This window comes from Agelaius phoeniceus, chromosome 29 (assembly GCF_051311805.1).
Source record: "Agelaius phoeniceus isolate bAgePho1 chromosome 29, bAgePho1.hap1, whole genome shotgun sequence".
Taxonomy (NCBI): domain Eukaryota; kingdom Metazoa; phylum Chordata; class Aves; order Passeriformes; family Icteridae; genus Agelaius; species Agelaius phoeniceus.
Genome location: NC_135293.1, coordinates 2,071,168 through 2,086,128, shown reverse-complemented (window position 1 = coordinate 2,086,128; position 14,961 = coordinate 2,071,168). Strand labels below are relative to the sequence as shown.

Below are 14,961 nucleotides of genomic sequence, written 5' to 3'. Positions count from 1 at the left end.
ACAATTCCTGCTGTACACAATTCCTGCACACACAATTCCTGCACACACAATTCCTGCTGTACACAATTCCTGCACACACAATTCCTGCACACACAATTCCTGCACACACAATTCCTGCACACACAATTGCTGAAGGACACAATTCCTGCACACACAATTCCTGCTGTACACAATTCCTGCACACACAATTCCTGCACACACAATTCCTGCTGTACACAATTCCTGCACACACAATTCCTGCACACACAATTCCTGCTGTACACAATTTGCTGTACACAATTCCTGCACACACAATTCCTGCTGTACACAATTCCTGCACACACAATTCCTGCAGCACACAATTCCTGCTGTACACAATTCCTGCTGTACACAATTCCTGCTGTACACAATTCCTGCACACACAATTCCTGCACACACAATTCCTGCTGTACACAATTCCTGCTGCACACAATTCCTGCTGCACACAATTCCTGCACACACAATTCCTGCTGTACACAATTCCTGCTGTACACAATTTGCTGTACACAATTCCTGCACACACAATTCCTGCTGCACACAATTCCTGCACACACAATTCCTGCTGCACACAATTCCTGCACACACAATTCCTGCACACACAATTCCTGCTGCACACAATTCCTGCACACACAATTCCTGCTGTACACAATTCCTGCTGCACACAATTCCTGCACACACAATTCCTGCACACACAATTCCTGCTGTACACAATTCCTGCACACACAATTCCTGCACACACAATTCCTGCACACACAATTCCTGCACTCACAATTCCTGCACACACAATTCCTGCTGTACACAATTCCTGCTCTACACACAATTCCTGCACACACAATTCCTGCACACACAATTGCTGAAGGACACAATTCCTGCACACACAATTCCTGCTGCACACAATTCCTACACACACAATTCCTGCACACACAATTCCTGCACACACAATTCCTGCACACACAATTCCTGCTGTACACAATTCCTGCTGTACACAATTCCTGCACACACAATTCCTGCTGTACACAATTCCTGCTGTACACAATTCCTGCACACACAATTCCTGCACACACAATTCCTGCTGCACACAATTCCTGCACTCACAATTCCTGCACACACAATTCCTGTACACACAATTCCTGCACACACAATTCCTGCTGTACACACAATTCCTGCTGTACACAATTCCTGCTGTACACAATTCCTGCACACACAATTCCTGCTGTACACAATTCCTGCACACACAATTCCTGCACACACAATTCCTGCACACACAATTCCTGCTGTACACAATTCCTGCTGCACACAATTCCTGCAGCACACAATTCCTGCACACACAATTCCTGCACACACAATTCCTGCACACACAATTCCTGCAGTACACACAATTCCTGCACACACAATTCCTGCTGTACACAATTCCTGCTGCTGCTGAGCTGGGAGCTCCTCCTGGAAAGGCTCCTGCTCCTTCCCGCAGCATTCCTGGCTCCAGGGGGGAATTCTGGTGGGTTGGGCTGCAGGATCCGGTTTCCTTCCTGGCTCTGGCCCTCCAGGATGCTTCACATTCCCAACTGTTGGTGCTTCCAGAGAACTGGGGAAGGAATTCCCCTTCCTGCTGCCCACACCCGCTCCAGGCATCTCTGAAAGGGATGGGTCTGGCTTGGCAGGGGCAGGGAAGGAAGGAAGGCCAGGAAAACGTGGAGAGAGGCAAGAAAACCTGGATACAGCCAGGAAAAGTTGGATAGAGGCAAGAAAACCTGGATAGAGGCAAGAAAACCTGGATACAGCCAGGAAAACTTGGATAGAGGCAAGAAAACCTAAATACAGGCAAGAAAACCTGGATACAGCCAGGAAAAGTTGGATAGAGGCAGGGAAACCTGGATACAGGCAGGAAAACTTGGATAGAAGCAGGGAAACAGGCAGGAAAACCTGGATACAGGCAGGAAAACTTGGATACACTCAGGAAAACCTGGATAGAGGCAAGGAAACCTGGATAGAGGCAGGGAAACATGGATACAGACAGGAAAACCTGGATACAGGAAAGGAAAACCTGGATGGAGTCAGGAAAACTTGGATACAGCCAGGGAAACTTGGATACAGGCAGAAGATCTGGATACAGGCAGGAAAACCTGGATACACTAAGGGAAATCTGGATAGAGGTGGGAAAACCTGGATAGAGGCAGGGAAACATGGATACAGACAGGAAAACCTGGATACAGGAAAGGAAATCTGGATACAGGCAGGAAAACCTGGATGGAGTCAGGAAAACTTGGATACAGCCAGGGAAACCTGGATACAGGCAGAAGATCTGGATACAGGCAGGAAAACCTGGATACACTAAGGGAAACCTGGATAGAGACAGGGAAACATGGATACAGACAGGAAAACCTGGATACAGGAAAGGAAACCTGGATACAGGCAGGAAAACCTGGATGGAGTCAGGAAAACCTGGATACACTCAGGGGAACCTGGATAGAGGTGGGAAAACCTGGATGCAGCCAGGGAAATTTGGATACAGCCAGGAAAACAGGCAGGAAAACCTGGATACAGCCAGGAAAGCCTGGGAATAGAGGCAGGAAAAGCCAGACAGAGCCAGGATTTTGCCCCGGGTGCCAGTGTGACATTCCCATCAGGAATTGCCTTCCCAAGCCCTCCAGAGCCAGGGCCAGGGGCTGTTTCCCGGAGGGCAGGGCAGTGTCTGGGTCCAGGGAAGCCTCAGTGTCCCCGAGTGTCCCCAAGTGTCCCCAGCTGGGCTGGCAGCAGGGCAGGGCCGCTGCAGGGTCTGTAAACAGGAGCCTGTGGAATATCAAGTTGCAAAGCTTTGCACCAGCACAGGGCTGGGAGGAAGGAGGGGGCAGAGTTTCTTCCAGCTGAGGTCAGCCTTGTTTTGCCTCGCAGAGCAGGGATCCTGCAGGGCTGTAAACAACAATCCAGAGATGGGATCCTGTCCCTCTGGAAAGCTCCAGGGTTGTTTTTCCCTTTGGTTGTGGTGTAGCTGCTGCCAGGTCCCCCCATGGGGTCTCTGAGAGCAGCTCTGAACCTGAAGTTGAACCATTTTTAGTGCAGGAGCCCCTGCGTTGCTTTGGAAAGGAAAACACAACAGGAGAAACCCAAAGCAGCCCAAAATTCCGGGGAAAACTGACAGAAATAAAGCTCAGGTTGTGCTGTCACTGCAGGATTTCAGCTCAGCTCCAGCTGCTCCCTTGGTCTGAAGGGAAGGGAATTCTCATTATTGATTAATCTGCCATTAATGGGTTCCTTTTACCCATTGGGCTCAGGCCTTTGGAGGTGGTTGGGTTTTTGGGGTGCTTTGTGTGGAGCTGATGCCAGCAGCAGCTTCACCTCCATGGGATGCTTTGCCTTGGAAAATCCCTCTTGAAGTCAGGATGGCAGCTGAGGGTTGGCTCTTATCCCACATTCCCTGGTGGCCTCCCCTGCCCGTGGAACCTCCCAGCCCCACACTCCCCTGCTCGTGGCCCTGTTTGTTTATCAGCTGGGCTGTGTTGATGCATTCCCTGCAATTTCAGTCCTTTGGGGTCACTTGCAGCATTCTGGAGGGAATCAGCAGGAAGGAGGAATGATCCTGATGATGCAGGTGCTTTTATTTTCCATCCCCCCATCCCAAATCCAGCTAAACCCCCACCCCAGAATCCAAGGATTCATGGGTGGTGCTGTGGAAAAGCTCCCTGGAGCAGTGGGAATGGCTGGAAGTGCCCAATTCCAGAGGCTTGGAGCAGCCTGGGGCAGTGGGCAGGGTGGAACTGGCTGGGATTTGAGCTCTTTCCAGCCCAAACCATTCCAGGGTTCCCTGAGCCTCAGGGATTGCCCATTCCAAGGCCAGCTCCAAACCTGGAGCTCTTGGGAGGTGTTGGTGCCTTTATCCCCAGCTCCTTTTTGCTCTCCTGACCCTGCCCCACATTCAGCCATTTTTGTTCCCTGCCCTCACCTTCCTCTTTCCACATAGAGCTGGCCCTGCAATGTGAAATCTGTAAAAAACTTTGTTAAGAAACAAAACCAAAACAAGTTTAAACTGCTTTTTTTGGCTGTTCCTCACCCCTGAATCCACTGCAGAAAGAGGAGGTGAAAGCAACCTTGGCCTGAACCCCAGCCCAGAATCACTGACGTGCGTTTGACTCCTTTAGAAAAACCAAACCAAAACAAAACCAAAAAAAACTCTGTTTGTGTTCAGCCAGTGAGCGAGGAAAACAAGCAGGGCTGGATTTCAGCTCTGATGGATTCTTGGAATCCATCCCTCCCTGCCTGCTGCTCTGCCTTCAGCTGTGTTGAGCAATGTTGTCCTGGGAAGGGGACGTGAGGCACGAGGGCTTCTCGGGGGGGTTTGGGAGCTCTCCCGAGGGCAGCTCGTTCCTGCAGCCTGGGACTGAGCTTTTCTTGGAAATTCAAACCTTCCAGGATGTGCTCAGCCAGGACAGGAAACTTTATTTTTTTTGTTTTTCTGTGCTGAAATGCTCAGAAAGTTTGTTCTGTGCTGAAACCTCTTTTGTTTTGTTTTGTTTTCTGTGCTGAAATGCTCGGTAACCATCTCTAGAATGATGTAAATACTTCTTCTGTTTTCATATTCCCCCCCAAAAAATGATGCAAACTCCTTCATGTTTTCCTCTAAAATGGGGCAAACTCCTCATTTTCTTCATATTCCCTCCAAAAAATGATGCAAACTCCTCTTACTCACCTTCTTCTCTGAAATGGGGCAAACTCCTCCTTTTTTGCATATTCTCCCCAGAAAAATGATGCAAACTCATTCATATTCTGTAAAATGGGGCAAACTCCTCCTTTTCTTCATATTCCCCCCAAAAAATGATGCAAGTCCTTCATATTCTGTAAAATGGGGCAAACTCCTGCATATTCCCCCCAAAAAATGATGCAAACTCCTTCATATTTTCCTCTAAAATGGGGCAAACTCCTCCTTTTCTTCATATTCCCCCCCAAAAAATGATGCAAACTCCTTCATGTTCTGTAAAATGGGGCAAACTCCTCTTCTGCATATTCCCCCCCAAAAAATGATGCAAACTCTTTCATATTTTCCTCTAAAATGAGGCAAACTCCTCCTCTTCTTCATATTCCCCCCTCCCAAAAAATGATGCAAAGTCCTCTTATTATTATTCTCCTCTAAAATGAGGCAAACTCCTCCTCTTCTTCATATTTCCCCCCAAAAAATGATGCAAACTCCTTCATATTCTGTAAAATGGGGCAAACTCCTCTTCTGCATATTCCCCCCCCAAAAATGATGCAAACTCCTTCATATTCTCTAAAATGATGCAAACTCCTTCATATTCTCTAAAATGGGGCAAACTCCTCCTTTTCTTCATATTCCCCCCAAAAAATGATGCAAACTCCTCTTCTTCATATTTTTCTCTGAAATGGGACAAAAACTCCTTCTCTTCTTCATATTCCCCCCCAAAAATGGGGGAACACCTCTGCCTCTCATCATTCCCTCTCAAAACTGGGGCAAACTCCTCCTCTTCTTCACATTCTCCTCTAAAATGGGGGAAATTCTTCCTCTTTTTCGTGTTTCCCCCCTGAAAAAATGGTGCAAATGCTTTTCCCTCTCCTCATTGCCCCCTAAAATGGGGAAACACTTCCTATTTTTAACATTTCCTCCAAGAAATCAGGCAAGCAAACACTTTTCCAATTCCTCATTCCCCTCAAAAATGATGCAAAAATTCCCCCCAAAAATGATGCAAACTCCTTTCATTGATTTCCTCCCAAAAATGGGGCAAACCCCTCTCCTTCTCCTCATTCCCCCAAGATAATACAAACCCCTCTCCCTCTTGCTTTCCCCCCCCAAAAAAATACAATTTAGACCCAAATATTTCCCTGAGCTCTCACCCAGGCTGTGATTTATAAAAACGAAGGAAAATCCCACAGCTTCCCTGTCATTATTCTGATTATTGATCAATGAAATGTCAGCCCTGATTTTCCAGTGAATAATTGGATATTGATCAAACCAGGGATTGGTTTGATCCTCACCAATGCTTCATTAATGCCATAATGGTGTAAATATCCCAGATTATAACTCCATTAATAACACAGCTCCATCTGCTTGGGCTGGTGGATCTGAATTCCCATTTTCCTTGGCAGGAGCAATCGAGGAATCCTGAAAAAAATCAAGGAATCCACAGAGAGAGAACGAACAAGGCTGCTCTGCAGTAGGAAGGTGAGCAGAGACCTCTTAATTTGTCTCATTATTGATTAATTTCCCATTAATTGGTTCATTTTATCTGGGAAACCGTCTGGATGAAGGCCTTGGAAAGGGTTTGGATGTGAATTTGGGTTCTGAGGTGCTGCTGCTGCTGCTGGGGCCTCATTATGTGCTACAATTACCTCATTAATTAGGGAGGGAGATCTCTGCATTCCAGAGGGGACCTGGAGCTGTGTGGGAGCTGCTGCTCCATGGGAAGCTCCGTGCAGGGCTTGTTTGGGGTCATTTGGGCTTGTTTGGGGTTATTTGGGCTTGTTTGGGGTCATTTGGGGCTGTTTGGGGCTGTTTGGAGGTGACAAACCCAGAGCTGGGAATTGTGGCTGCGTTGTCCCAGGGCTGGATCATCCTCAGGGATTTTTTGTTGGAATAACCTTGGGAATTCAATGGGCAGGAGGCTGAGCCCTCTCTGGGTTTGGGAGGGGTTTGAGCTCCCCACAGGGGCTCTGGGACAGGAGGACATTGGGGTGATGATGATGATGATGATGATGATGAGCAGGTCGCTGCTCCTGGATCACCCAAACAGCTGAGATCCAGGTGGCTCCAGAGCTCTGCGTTTCCCCGAGTGTCGCAGCCAGGCTTTGGGAAATGGAAATAGGCTGATTTTGTGCATTTCGGGTGAAAAATCCCTTAAAATCTCATTTTTAAGGGAAAAAAATCTCCCAGGATTTCCTTGCCTGCAGTTCCTGGGTGCGGCCCGCAGAGGGCGCGCTTGGGCCGCGCTTGTGGGGCTTTGCTTTTATTGTTTATTAATTGGCTTTAATCTCATTATTTCTATGGAAATTCCTTAATCAAAGCGCTCCCAGCGCTTTAATTAAAACTGGAGCCACCAGCAGAGCGGGGTGAGGCTCTGCAGGGCCACCAGGAGCATTGGGACTCTCCCAGGAGGATGAGGATGATGAGGATGGAGATGAATTTTCCCCCACTCTTCACCCCGAACCGACCTCTTCACCACAACCCCAACCAAAAAAAAATCACCCCAAAAATCCAAATTGCTGCCAAACTCGTGGCTGCCATCAGCAGGTGGCAGCACCCTGCCCTGCTGCCCGTGTTATTCCTGGCTGGGAGATTCCCTGGATGCAGCCCCACAGTCTAGACTGACTGACAGACAGGATTCCTGTGCTCTTAGGTAAGCACGGACAGACACCCATTATGCAAATCCCCAGCCAGAGCAGCCTCCCAAACATTCCTCAGATTGTCTAAATAAGGTGCTGTTTCAGACCCAAGCTGCAGCCAGGCTTTTGGGTGCCTTCCAGCTGGAGGTGGGATTTTTTTTTTCTTCTTTTTTTTAATTCTTTTCTTCTTCCCCTGATCAGCACAGCCTGAGTTTTGGCCTCAACAGCTGCCCAGATGTGCAAGGAGGAGAGAAAATTGGGCAGATAAAAACCTTTCAGGCGCCTGTGCCTGTTGCTGGCTGCTGCTGGGTGCTGTTAAATCTGTTTTATATTTATTTTCCTACTCAGATTGCACAGAATTTGTGGCTTTTTTTGCTCTCTGAGCTGCAGAAATCAGTTTGTGAGTGGGGAAGGTGCAGTGGCCCAGCCTTGCACGGAGGTGTTGCCCTGCTCAGGGCCTGCCTGACTCATTCCTGGGGCTGGAGGAGGTGGGGATGGATCATCAGGGATGATCCAGAGCCTTTGGAGCACTCTGTGGCATTTGCACCCTGTCCTTTTTGCACACAGAAATTCAAAGAGCCTTTCAAGCCCCGTGACTGCAGAGTTGTTTGTGCTGCTCTGGCTCTTCCACCATCCTCAATTTCCCAGGAATTTCCCTTCCATCCTGCTTCTGTCCCTAAAATCCATCCCTAAAATCCATCCCTAAAACCTCTCTGTCAAATCTGTCCCCCAAATCTCTCCTTGGAGCTGCTGCAGCCCCCTCAGAGCACACAAAGAGCTCAGACTGAGCTCCTGAGCAAACCCAGGAGCTGGGAATTGGCCCTTAGCCCTGCCAGGAAAACATTGGAAAGGCTCCTGCTCCTGAATCCATGTGATTTTCTGGGAATTCACTTGGAGGGCTGGTTCAGAAATCCCTGCATGGGGTGCTGCTGGCTCAGGGTGAGGAGTTTGCTCTGGTTTCTTTGTTCTTTCTTTCTCAGCCTGTCAGTACCAGCTCTGCTCTTCTATTCCTTGCCTTAAAAAAAGGCAAAAAACCCCCAAATCTGTTGTGTTGTTTTTCTTTTTTTTAAATTGCATCATCCCTCCTGTTTTCCTGAGTGTTGTTTGTTTATTGAGGGGCATGGCTCATCCTTTAAGGATTAAAGGGAAGGGAAAAGTTGGGATTTTCACCCCTGTTTTAGGGGGAAATGAGGAGAGGGAGAGGTGTTTGCCCCATTTTTGGGAGGGATTGAGGAGAAGGAGAGGTGTTTGCCTCATTTTTGGGAGGGAATGAGGAGAGGGAGAGGTGTTTGCCCCGTTTTTGGGAGGGAATGAGGAGAAGGAGAGGTGTTTGCCCCGTTTTTGGGAGGGAATGAGGAGAGGGAGAGGTGTTTGCCCCGTTTTTGGGATGTAATACGAAGAAGAGGAGGAGTTCCCCCAAGGAGAGCCAGGAGGGAGGCTCTGAGCAGGGTGGGAGCCTCATTTCCCACCATGGGAACTGTGATTCCATCTTTTCCTGGGTGGGACCCTCCTTCCCACTGTGATTCTGTGTTTTGCTGCTGGGAATTCTGGTTTTGGGCTGAGCTGCATCCCCCATTCCCATCCACGCTCATTGCAGCCGCATCCCAACATTTCCCCTCACCTGCTCTCTCTGGCAGCAGGAAAATCCCAAATCCAAGCCCTGCCTGCACTTCCCAGCAGTTCTGGAGCCCTTTTCCAGCTCAGCTCAGCTCAGCTGCTGCTTTGCCCTTTCTGCTCAGAGATTTGAGATAAGGAAGCAGCCAGAGCGCTGCTGACTCACCCTGGGGTTTGTCCTTCCTGCCCTCCCACACGGCACCTGCACGCCCAGAAACCTTCACCCCACGGCCCCCACACGGGTTTTCCAACCCAAAAATTCCCTTTTCTACTGCTCCACGAGCTGAGAAAACCCCTGGAGTTTGTTCTAGGGAGATGTGGGCAGGACAAAGGGATCGCCGGGGTTTGCTCAGTGCTGCCTTCTCCATCCTGAGTCACCCAACCTTTCCCTCCCTGGGAATGCTGAGAAACACCAGGATCATCCCAATAAACACCAGGATTACCCTGAGAAACACCCCCAGAGGTCCCATTCCAGCTGCAGGGCTGAGCTTGGCAAGGTTTGCCTTGTCTGCACCCCAAAGTGAGGAGCAAATCCTCATAAACCCCCACAAAATGTCCCCATCCATAAAATCCTCCCCACAAAACATCCCCCATCCATAAAAACCACAACCCCCTGGGTCTGGGCTTGGTTTGGGGATTGTTTCCCAGCAAGGCTCACGTGCTCTCTGAGCTCAGGGTTTGGGTGATTTGTCAGAATTCTGAGAAGTTCAGATCTGTCAAAGCAGAAAATGTTCATTTTGGGATGGCTCAGCTGAACCTTTTTGGGGGAAATAGGAAACGCTGCCTGGAAGAGCAGCTGAACCCACAGCAAAAAGCTGGGAAAAGCTGAGGAAATTGCAGCTCTTGGAAGTGAAATCACTGATGAAGGATTTGGGTGAAAACCCCACGTTTTCAAGGAAAACCCAACAAACTGGGAAGGGTTTTTGGGCAGCAGCGAAACATCCGTGGGTTGTAAGAAACCTTTTCCTTCCTCCTGAGCTCCTGCACTTGAGCTCACCAGCAGAAAACTGATTTTTAAACTTGTGGGGTTTTTTTCAACTTAAAACTGAAACTTGAAACTTAAAAACTGATTTTTAATTGGTTTAAACTGTTTTTTGAAACCCTCGGGTTTTACCCTCAGTCTGCAAACACAGGGAACAAGCTGGAATTCCTGGATGTTGATTTTCCTCCCTCAGAGAGTTGACACCTCTTTGTTTTCCCAGGTTTTGGGGGAATTTGAGCTCGGTTTTCCCACAGAGGGGGATCCCAGCCCCTGGGAGAAGGGGTTGGAATGTTTTTATCTGGGTGCACATCTGGGAAAGGCATCACAGGCTGGGAACGACTCCAGCCGCAGTTCCCAGCCCCAGGTTCAGGATTCTGGAGATTCCCACAGCAGCTGTGGCTGCCCCTGCATCCCTGGAAGTGTCCAAGGCCAGCTTGGAGCCACCTGGGGTTTGGGAATGTGGAGGAGCTTTGGGCTGGAGCTGCTGGAGGAGGTGACAGGGCAGTGACAGATGTGCAGGGTGCCAGGAGCCTCCTGTCCTGTCCCAGGAGTCAGGACTGGTGCACAAATTCTCAAATATCAGCATTATCAAAGTATCAAATACCAGCATTATCAAAGTATCAAATACCAGCATTATCAAATTCTCAAATATCAGCATTATCAAATTATCAAATACCAGCATTATCAAAGTATCAAATATCAGCATTATCAAAGTATCAAATATAAGCATTATCAAAATATCAAATACCAGCATTATCAAAATATCAAATATCAGCATTATCAAAGTATCAAATATCGGCATTATCAAATTATCAAATACCAGCATTATCAAAGTATCAAATATCAGCATTATCAAATTATCAAATACCAGCATTATCAAAGTATCAAATATCAGCATTATCAAAGTATCAAATACCAGCATTATCCAGTTATCAAATACCAGCATTATCAAATTATCAAATATAAATATTATCCAATAATCAAATATCAATATTATCCAATTATCAAATATCAGCATTATCAAATTATCAAATATCAATACTATCCAGTTATCAAATACCATCATTATCCAATTACCAAATATCAATATTATCCAATTATTAAATATCAGGATTATACAATTATCAAGTATCACTATTATCCAGTTATTAATTATCAGTATTATCCAGTGATCAAACATCAGCATTTTCCAATTATCAAGTATCAGCATTATCCAATAATCAAATATCAATACTATCCAGTTATCAAATATCAGCATTATCCAATTATCAAATATCAGCATTATCCAGTTATCAAATATAATAATTACCAATGATCCATTATCAATATTATCCAATATCAAGCATCAGGACTCTGCAGATATCAAACATCAGCATTATCCACTTATCAAATACCAGCATTATCCAATTGTCAAATACAAAAATTACCCAGTTATCAATTATCAATATTATCCAGTATCAGCCATGAGGACTCTGCAGTTATCACACATCAGCATTATCCAATTATCAAATACCAGCATTATCCAGTTATCAAATATAATAATTACCAATGATCCATTATCAATATTATCCAATATCAAGCATCAGGACTCTGCAGTTATCAAACATCACCATTTTCCAATTATCAAATACCAGCACTATCCAATTATCAAATACCAGCATTATCCAATTGTCAAATATAAAAATTACCCAGTTATCAATTATCAACATTATCCAGTATCAGCCATGAGGACTCTGCAGTTATCAGCATTATCCACTTATCAAATATCACCATTTTCCAATTATCAAATACCAGCATTATCCAATTGTCAAATATAAAAATTACCCAGTTATCAATTATCAACACTATCCAGTATCAGCCATGAGGACTCTGCAGTTATCAAATATCAGCATTATCCAATTATCCAATATAATAATTACCAATGATCCATTATCAATATTATCCAATATCAAGCATCAGGACTCTGCAGATATCAAACATCAGCATTTTCCAATTATCAAATACCAGCATTATCCAATTGTCAAATACAAAAATTATTCAGTTATCAATTACCAACATTATCCAGTATCAGCCATGAGGACTCTGCAGTTATCACACATCAGCATTATCCACTTATCAAACATCACCATTTTCCAATTATCAAATACCAGCATTATCCAATTGTCAAATATAAAAATTACCCAGTTATCAATTATCAACATTATGCAGTATCAGCCATGAGGACTCTGCAGTTATCAAACATCAGCATTATCCAATTATCCAATATAATAATTACCAATGATCCATTATCAATATTATACAATATCAAGCATCAGGACTCTGCAGTTATCACACATCAGCACTCCTGGAGCTCTGGTCCCTCTCCCTCCCTCCTGTTTCTGGCAATCCCAGCCAGCAGAGTTTCCTCACATGGCACCAGAGCTGTGCCACGTGCCTGCAGCCCCATCCAAAAATCCCCATTTTTAACCAAAATCTGCATTTAAGGCTCTTTCCATGCCCAGATTTCGGCCTGTCCTTATTCCATCCCTCGGGACGCGCTCACTGCAGCCTCCCACGGTGCCATTTGGGAATTGGGGAATTTGGGATTGGGTCCCAGCTGACTCAGCCCTGTTTGTCCCCAGCTTTGGGGCTGGAGGTGCTGTGGGATCCTCCAGCACCTGCCATGGGCTCAGCTCCACCTTGCTTGCAATTAAAGGATATTTTCCCTGCTCTTTTCACACCCAGAGAGGAAAACTGGGATGAGTGGGTTCCTCAGGGAACGTGACTCATGTGCCAGGGAAGGGTTGGGAAGAGGAGGAGGAGGAGAAGGTGGAACAGGAGGAGGAGGAGCCACTCGGTGCCAAGGACTTCACTCCTCCTGCTGCCTCCTTTTTTTAGCCCTAGTAGCAGCTGAATTCCCAAACTGGAATTCCAAATTCCCAGGTTTTTTTTTCACAGCGTGCTAAATTCTGCCTCTCCTCCCTCTTATTTTTAGCCCTGGGAGACTCCAGGTAGGAGCAGCACAAATTGATCTCAACTGAGGGACTGGAGGCAAAGTTGAGCTCCTTCAGTGCTGCAAAAAGCACTCAAAAGTGAATTTTGGGCAAAGAAAACCTGAATTTAGGTGGTTGGGGTTGGATTTTTGACCTGGAGTTTTAAATTCAGCTCTTAAATGCAGATGGTTTTGCAGCAGGTTGGGTGGGTGGGTGTTGATTTTAATATAGTGAAATTTGAGATAAAAATACATCGAAATTAACAGTTCACAAGCAAAAAAAACCAAACTTGGATTAAAAGTAGCTGGAATGGGCGAGGAGGGGAACAGGATCAGCTGTGTCACCTCAGTGTCCTGGCTCTGAGCTCCTCCTAATTTCACCTGCTAAATGAAGATGCTAATTAGGCAGGGATTGCACAGGACCAGGTCTGGCCAGCTCAGGTGAGCCTCTCCTTCATCCTTATCCCAGTTTATCCCAGTTTATCCCAGTTTATCCCAGTCTGTCCACTCCGAGGCAGTGCCAAAGTGTGGGCACAGCTTTTCCCAGCAGCACAGAAATGTTGTTTATCCATTTTTTCTTTTTTTAAATCCAATCAGGGATGCAGATTGGGATTTGCAGCTGGGAATTCCAAGCCAACACCATTCTGCCATGAGCAGGGGACACTTTTCACTGTCCCAGGTTGCTCCATCCCTGGAATTTCCAGGGATCCAGGGCCAGCTGCTGCTCTTTCCTCCTCCACCCATCCCCACAGTCCTGTGACTTTCCCTCCCCAGCTTTGTTTTTATTCCTGCTGGAGCTCCAGAGGGTGACAGGGTGACAAAGCCACCCTAAATCATCCCCAAACCCCACGAGGCCTCATCCAAAGCTGGATGAGCCCCTGGGTTCAGAGCCTGATGATTCCTCTGCACTTGTTTCACCATCAAACCCCAGCAAAGGCCGCAGCTTCTCCAGGAATCCCAGCCCAGCCCCTCAAAGGCAGGAATTCCCTCCCAAATCCCACCCAAATCTCCCCTTTTCCAGTTTGGAAGCCATTCCCTCCTCCTGATCATTTTCTTGGCTTGATCATTTCCTGATCCCTCCTGATCACTCCTCTGCACTTGTTTCACCATCAAACCCCAGCAAAGGCTGCAGCTTCTCCAGGAATCCATCCCAACCCCTCCTCATCCTCACAGGCAGGAATTCCCTCCCAAATCCCACCCAAATCTCCTCTTTTCCAGTTTGGAAGCCATTCCCTCCTCCTGATCATTTCCTGATCCCTCCTGATGATTCCTCTGCACTTGTTTCACCATCAAACCCCAGCAAAGGCTGCAGCTTCTCCCATCCCAGCCCCTCCCCACCCTCACAGGCAGGAATTCCTCCCCAAATCCCACCCAAATCTCTCCTTTTCCAGTTTGGAAGCCATTCTCTCCTCCTAATAATTTTCTTGGCTTGATCATTTCCTGATCAAGCCATTCCCTCCTGATCGCTCCTCTGCACTTGTTTCACCATCAAACCCCAGCAAAGGCCACAGCTTCTCCAGGAATCCATCCCAACCCCTCCTCATCCTCACAGGCAGGAATTCCCTCCCAAATCCCACCCAAATCTCCTCTTTTCCAGTTTGGAAGCCATTCCCTCCTCCTGATCATTTCCTGATCCCTCCTGATGATTCCTCTGCACTTGTTTCACCATCAAACCCCAGCAAAGGCTGCAGCTTCTCCAGGAATCCATCCCAACCCCTCCTCATCCTCACAGGCAGGAATTCCTCCCCAAATCCCACCCAAATCTCTCCTTTTCCAGTTTGGAAGCCATTCCCTGCATCCTGGCACCCTGTGAATAACCCCCTCCACCTCCCTGCCAGCTCCTGCAGGGCTGCAATCAGCTCTCTCCAAAGCTGGAGAATTTTTCCCCTTTCCCTATCCCTGTTTTTCCCCAACCTGCAGCAGATAATTTTCTAAATTTAAACCCCAGCCAGCCCAAAGCTGCCCGTGACCCCAAGGCAGCTCCCTCACGTGCCTCAGCCCTTTCACACAGTGGGGAAAATTCCCTTTTTTAGCCTGGGCCGGCCGCTGGCAA

General features: G+C 47.0%; 1 protein-coding gene across 1 annotated transcript in view; it reads left to right on the top strand.

Annotated features, from left to right (window-relative positions):
• Positions 1-14,961, top strand: part of GNG7 (G protein subunit gamma 7) — a 49,451-nt gene that overhangs the window by 23,669 nt on the left and 10,821 nt on the right. Inside the window, exon 3 of the mRNA XM_054650428.2 lies at positions 6,109-6,184. The gene's annotated coding sequence lies outside the window, so the exon portion shown is untranslated. The remainder of the gene's footprint in view (positions 1-6,108; positions 6,185-14,961) is intronic.